The following is a 7450-nucleotide window of genomic DNA, read 5'->3' as shown; positions in this document are numbered from 1 at the left end:
GGTCCTTACTATCAAGATAATTCGAATGGAGATTGGATGTGAACATTGATTATGAAGAAAATACCTGCCCGAATCAACTCAGAGCAACAACCTGGTAAGGAACAATAAGCTTGTCTCCCAAAGAGGAATAATAGTTAAGGAAATGCAAGGCTTAATTGATTTGATAGCATTGTGGAAGCATTCGGGCCTATTCAAGCTTCTTATAATGAATCAACTCAGAGCTATTCAAGAAGACAATATTGTGGAAGATATCAAACTTAAACACCTAAATGAGTCAACCAAAGCCATTCAGAACTAATTCGATACCAAAGAAAAGAGAATCAAAGAATTACCTTACATGAAACTCCAACTAAATTCTTTTCATACCAAACACCAATGCTGCAGAACTGTAAAATAAATAACTAGATGAAGAATTTTCAAGTGAAAAGACAAAGCTAAGCCCAAACTTAAGCCTTGACCATCCTTCAGAATGCACATATGTGTTGACATGGATTCAAAAGAATTAATTTTTAGTTCTTTGTGATAGTGCATGATGGTAGCTGTAGAATATTAATTATGTCAGGCTAAGACTAGCACATAGGCCATTGCAATATTTTGAGTCTAACATATTTAAATGACTAGTGATGCCTACAATTATGGTAGAATTGTCAGTGGATATGTTTTACATCTCCAAAGTAGGTATTTTTTAATGTGTATAACCCCTTACTTTATCTATGGGCATGATTATTTTTATTTCTAGATCTTGATATTGTTGTAACCCTATTCTGATAACATACAAAATGTTGAAGCTTGAACGGAATTTAGAAGTTTTTGGAATCCAAAGTCAACGCTTTGTTAGTTGTATCTGAATTTGTCAAGAAGTCAAGCACTTTGACGAAGCTGTAAATCATTTAGAGTATCTCAATAATCATTAAACCTTGTCCAAAAACTATTTTTCCCAAATTTTTAGCAAATTAAATCTAAAGTCTTTTGTAGTCCCAAAATGGGCTCCAAAATGTTCAATTTTTTTTAACAAAATACAAAAAGAAATCAATTGTGAGGACTTGCAGGAGAAATGCAAAGACAAAATTATAGATTATAATGATGGATCGAATCAGAGAAATGAAAGGAATGTCGACCAAAGAAGAACAAAACTATAGGTATTCTAGTCCACCTTCAATCCATGCAATGATTTGAAAACCCTAAGCAAAACAGATGAAACAACAATGTCCAATATAGCCACAAAAATTAGTGCTAAAACAACTAGAAGAGATCCCAGCATTAGCAAAGAAAAACCATCATCTCTGCCCTTATCGTATTTTGGCTCATCCACAATGACCATACACAACAGATTCCCAAGTCTTGAGCATCCCTCTCACATTTTTGTACAAATTTCTCATAATAATGAAGTAGGGCACAAAATTGACCGTTTTACATTTTAACATATGAAGCCCATGTTGGTCAAAATTTTGACCAACGCATGCATGGATTTTTAAAAAAAAGCTATTTGTCCTTGAAAATTCCAACCAATCTAAAATATTTTATTAGATGGTCTAAAATTTTTGGTCCTTATCAAGATTTTTAATCATGTAGTTTCAAATAGGAGTGGTTAAGAATACCCATCTCTCACAAGCTTGAATAATCCACTTAGCACTCACTGCATCTAGGTGATGCTCACAAAAATGAAATGTTATGACTTCTTGAGAGCTCAACTATGACAGTGCTACTCTAATTCAAGTGCAATTAACAAGCCAACTTAGCTTGTTGCCTCATTTGCAAAACCTTCATAAAGTGTTGTGTCCTATGAAACATTGATTATAGAATTTCTCAGATCATTCATTAACAAGCAAGTGGGTTTTCAAGCTTGTAATTTTTAGATCCCTCAAATATCTAGCAATAGCTCAGAAAGAAAATGGAACTTTTGCTGACCATGTATTTATGGTGCAAGTTAGTGGCTCAAAGTTCTATTACCTAAAAAATGAGGCTATTTTATTGCAGATGGGACTCATTAACTAGCTCTATCAGAACTCACAAGAAGAGGGTATGTGCCTTTGAGTACCCCTGATATTGTTCAGGCATCTATTCTTGAAAAGTGTGGCTTTCAACCCCGGGCAAAGAATACCTAGGTGTTAAGCCCTTTAATGATACAAAACTTGATTGACAGTACAATTTCTATCATTAATAATTTATTATCTTAGTTGTCCTTTTTATATGTTCCAATGTTCAAGTCATAAATCATTGGAGTTACAAGAAGATCAAAGGTTTAAAGATAAGATGGTGCATTTGAAAATTTGAACCACCGTGATATAGATATACTAATTTTGTTTTGAGCAAGTATATTCTATATATGGAATAGACCAATGTCTAGCAGGAACCTCAAAGATCCCAGTAGGGGGAATGTACATGGATCACATTGTAGCTGCCATGCTCTTGCCAATAAAACATGTTGCTTCTTCACATTGCTTTCGCATAGAGGTTGGTGTTGTAGGCTATGCAACAAGGTATGATTGCATTTTTTTTTTATGGAAGTGTCACTCTCTTGAGTAAATGGAAGTGCACATGTTTTCTGCTATATTAATTTTTATTGCATTACATCAACATTGGAAACTATGATTGCATTAAATAAAAGGTAATCTATTCCATCCAACATACGTTTCTTGAAATATGAAAAAACTATTCAACTAAACAAAATGTCTATAACTTTTATGCACTCCATACTAATAAAAAATGTGGTTTGAGGTTCTTGAAAGGGCCAATGTTTAGATTCAGTATGTTACAAGATACTCATTAATACTGCTTAGGATTGATAATGCTATACGGAATGGTGTGCAAAATGTTTGGTAAAATCATTATTATCTACATAATGGAGACCATTGAACATGTAAAATCAACAATTTCTTGAGTACTTTGATTTGTATAATACCACATAAAATGTATGGTCAGCTTATATTCTACTAATATCTTGCAACTATGTCAAGTTGAAAACAAATGCATGCTCAAAAGAAACTATATTTCATATTGGAAAATAGAACATGCTTTCAAGTTAGTAAATGTCAATAAACCTCCCTCACTGAAGGTCTGATCTCTCTTGGCAAGATAGGTTGAGGTCCCTAGTTCTTGTAAGGGACTTGATTCCCTCCTCATGAACCCTTACATGTATACTTTAATGGAGGTTGGTAGTACTTTTGGATGAGTGTCAATAATATTTGTTTTCAAGTTAAGCTTTGGGCTCATTATTTGGGGAGTATATCCCTTTGATGTGTGTATTTCATTAGTCATTAAGGTTGTCAAAAATATTCACTCAATTTCAATAGTGACCTTTGTTATGTTAATACATGTTGTGCTAACTAGTTTTATTATTTTAATTGTTGGCTAAGGTATTTTATCATATAACTATACATTTTTAAATGCAATGGTTAGGTTTTAATTAACAACTATTGGTCCTTAAAATGGTACTAATGTTGTCACAAAAAGGGAAAATTTATGAAAGTCCCTCCTTGTTGCATTGTAAATGGAAACCTTTGGAATAAGGCATTAATTGTTATATACTAATGCAATCATTTTGGTTTGAATTGTTATTCTTTTTTTTCTACCATGACTTATTATCTTGTAGTGGGGTAGGATTTTTTATGGTTACATCATTGTGTGCATGTCATTGTGAGCTCATCCCCCATACATGGTTCCGCCCGTAGCTTCTTTAATGTGTGGACAAAGGCAATGGAAATGGATTCTTAGCCTGTGAAGTGAAACTTCTTGATTCTGTTCACTTGCCTCTACTCCACTAGACTAAAATAGTAGTGCTTGGAGGAGAGTGCCAGTGTGTTCCAAATCTCTTATAGTTACATGGTAGGTGCATTCATTGAGTTTGAACCCGATCCTCTCTTGCAATTATAACTAGTTAAAAGTGCAAGAGGATTTCTTCATTCATCACTTTCTCTTAACCTGTTTGGATATATGAGTCATTCAATTTTAGGGAAAACAATTATTTTATAATTACACATACCTATGTTTTATGCCTTCGTTCTTATTTCTTTATATACTAAGTTGTGCCCACTATCCACAAATAGAATATTGGTGACAGATGATCGAGACTCCAAGCCATAATAATGAAAAGATACCATGGTTGCACACTGCTTTGTTGTTTGAAATGCTTCATAAATAACAATAATAGATCTGTGTTATATAGATTCCTCAGCTCCTTCTAGTGAGTGATTAGTGAACTGAGTTATTTTTGAATTTCTATTGCCTAAAGTATAGCTTTTTTTTTTGACTTGCTGGGCAGGGGTTTGTACTGTGTCCATCAGTTTAGTAAGGTTGAAATGTTTGTGATATTTCATCCAAAGGAAAGTGAATTATTCCTTGAGGAGCTAATTGGCATTGAGGAAGATCTCTTTTCTTCACTTGGATTACACTTCAAGTGAGTTGGAAATCTTTGGTTGTTTAACTGATTATACAACATTGTTTTTTTGTTTTTTTGTTTTATAATTTTTGATTTTTTGCAAGACTCTAGAAATGCCTTCTGAAGACTTAGGTGCACCAACATACCGCAAGTATGATGTGAAGGCATGGATGCCAAGTCTAGGGCAGTTTGGTGAGGTATACCCTAAACTATAATGCCATTGAGCAAGGACAATATTTGATTGGTAGATAGGAAAAAAAATATGCCTCTACAAATATCCGTGTAATAATTATACAAATTTTCTTATTTTCAGATATCCAGTGCATCAAACTACACAAATTACCAAATTCATCGACTTAATATTCGATTTCGACCTATAAGTGTAGAATCAACTCTTTCAGTGGCTGTCAAGGCCAAGAAAGGGAAAACCCCATTGCCACCATTGCAATTTGTACATACGTTAAATGCAATAGCTTATGCTGTACCTAGAATGATTATATCCATACTTGAAAATTTTTAGCAGGAAGATGGGTTTGTAATTGTTCTAGAAGTTTTGAAACCATTCATGGATGGTGTTGAAGTCATATATCCGAAGTCGAAACAATAAAAAAATTTCCTAGATGTGAAGATAATTTTATGACAGTTTTTTGAACCATTATTTTTGAGAAGGACCTCAGATTTAGCTACTAAGTGTATGAAATGTTTTCCACCTCATACATTTTAGTACTCATCTTTCTTGACCTTAGTAATCCTCAAATGGTAGGTTGACTACACAATTATTGGGATAAATTGTAGGTAGGTGTCTTAAATGCATTTTTGCATTGCTTACTTGATCCCTTGGTAACTTAAAGATCCAAAAAAGTATAAAACGGTGTTCTCTGAACATTCATTTTGTTCAAATGAAATTTAGAGGTGAGATTATCCCAATACTATAGACTGTAAATAAGAGAAGATATAAATACAATATGTTTTCTATTACATCACACTTTGCAAAGGGAGGGCATTCTTCTTCAAAAGATCATATTGATAATGATATAGCAAATCGCACAGACAACATGAGGATATTTAATAGTAGCAAGTTCTCATTTATTTTTTTATTTTTTTTTACATGGGGGTGTCCCTGTGACCTTAGCCCAGTGATGACCAATGGCCGGTGCGAGCTTAGGGTGAGACTAGTCTCCCATGGGTGTAGAGTAGTCGTAGACAAGCCACTCTCGCCATTTGAACCTAGAGGTGGAATCAAACTCAAGACCATGAGGGTGACCCATGACTTCAAGCCTATCCATCTACTGTGTGTGTTGGGGGTTGCCCCCTACAAATTCTTATTTATTATGAAGAAAGTTAGCAGACTGCTTCCATAAATATTCTTGATTCATATGGAAGGCAAAATACTTTGAGGAGGCCATCTTTCTATAATAGTTGTTTGTCGGGTAAGAAATAATTATAGTTTGAGACAAAATAATTTGAAACAAGATCAAGGGAGATTTGGTAGTATTTTTGTTAAAGAGTCTCATGAAAATGCCAAGAATCCTAATGATGTCAAAATGATGGAAGTGAAAGACAAAAAAAGTCCAAAGGTGCAATCAAATAATGTCAAATCAAAAAAAAAAATTGCTCCTGGAATAAGAGGCAATCCTGTGAATAACACTATATTTGCAAGAATAATGCAAGTGGACATATGTTAAATTCACATTGGAATGGTTAGGATTTTATTTGTGATCTTGATAGTAATTTTTAACAATGGATTTCAAGAGATTGGACTATTCATTCTCTATTTAGTATGCACTATTCTCAAGAACTGGTCAAGTTATTTATCAAGGAAGCTTATGAAAAGTCCATTTCTTGTTAAATGTTCAAAGAATGACTATTGAGTGACCTTAATAGTTAATTGCTTTTGTGTTTGCTAACTGCAGAAAGGGTGATTATCAATACTAGCACATGTTATCAGAGGGTCCAGAAGAACAATATGATAAGAATATGTTTGAAATGAGCTAGATACATATTTGAAACATTGATAAAAGCAACTGACAACTGTTTGGTATTATGTTAGTATTTAGGAAATGTATAACAAGGTATATTTACAAACTATGTTGTAGGATGGTATGTTCACTTGATTATGCAATTGTAATTAATATGGATGACTGAAGGAAATCATAGATTAGAAAGTATAAAAAGAGCTCCTTGTCTTCCAACTATGCATACCTTATCCAACAAGCCCATGTCGAAGCCTCGCTTGTTTTATGTTGAATAATGATCTTTGATGGCTCACGAATGCTTAACTAGGTCAGTAAGAGTTGTGTGCCCAGAAAATGCAAAATTTCTCCTTTAAGAAAAAGGACCCACTTTTCAATATCGCCTAGTAAACCCTATAATAATTAATTTACAAACACCCATTAAGTTATGCTCTGTTCAACTACTGTTCTAGACTGCTACTTCCAATTTGGGAAAACAATTTTGTTTGTTTGCATATAATTCAAGAACTTATTGACTGGCTCAACTTTATGAATTATGTTTATACTCTTTGAACTATCTTGAAGCAACTTATCCACATTTATATACAATATTGGAAGAGTTTATGTCAGATCTTTTTAAAGCTAAATAGACTGCTTCCAAACAAGGAGTTTTCCCATTAAATGGATGATGAAAACATAGCAACTATACTATTTTACCTTTTAATAAAATCAGAAGTAGATGCAATACTCCTATATGTGGATAGGCAAGGGCCTCTATATGAGTAAAAAAATGCCCAATGGTCTAATTCATTCTCATTCGGAAGAAAATGCACTGCAGCTTGAGGACCAGTTATCCTAATCTCATGTGTGCCATGTTGACGAGAATGAGAAACAAGTATCCGATGCAGGCTATGGTCAACCACCTAAATGCTATTCACTCTAACCAGTCAGTCATAGCTGGTATTGAAAAAATGGTTCAACACTAGGCCAAGTTGACATAGGGCACCTGCAAGAAAATTTGTTCATGGGCAAACCCTATGAGAAATGCCAATCCGATATCTGCACTCACCAAACTTCAAAAAATGCGAGCGAAAAAGACACACAATTTCATCCTGCCTTC

General features: G+C 33.9%; 1 pseudogene; it reads left to right on the top strand.

Moving 5' to 3' along the window:
- Positions 1-1917: 1917 nt before the first annotated feature.
- LOC149575456 (serine--tRNA ligase, chloroplastic/mitochondrial-like) lies at positions 1918-4985 on the top strand (annotated as a pseudogene).
- Positions 4986-7450: the final 2465 nt, after the last annotated feature.

This window comes from Cupressus sempervirens, chromosome 2 (assembly GCF_028749045.1).
Source record: "Cupressus sempervirens isolate cs-2001-9-10 chromosome 2, ASM2874904v1, whole genome shotgun sequence".
NCBI lineage: Eukaryota > Viridiplantae > Streptophyta > Pinopsida > Cupressales > Cupressaceae > Cupressus > Cupressus sempervirens.
The sequence above is the reverse complement of the archived record's forward strand: the minus strand, read 5'-3'. Positions and strand labels throughout refer to the sequence as shown.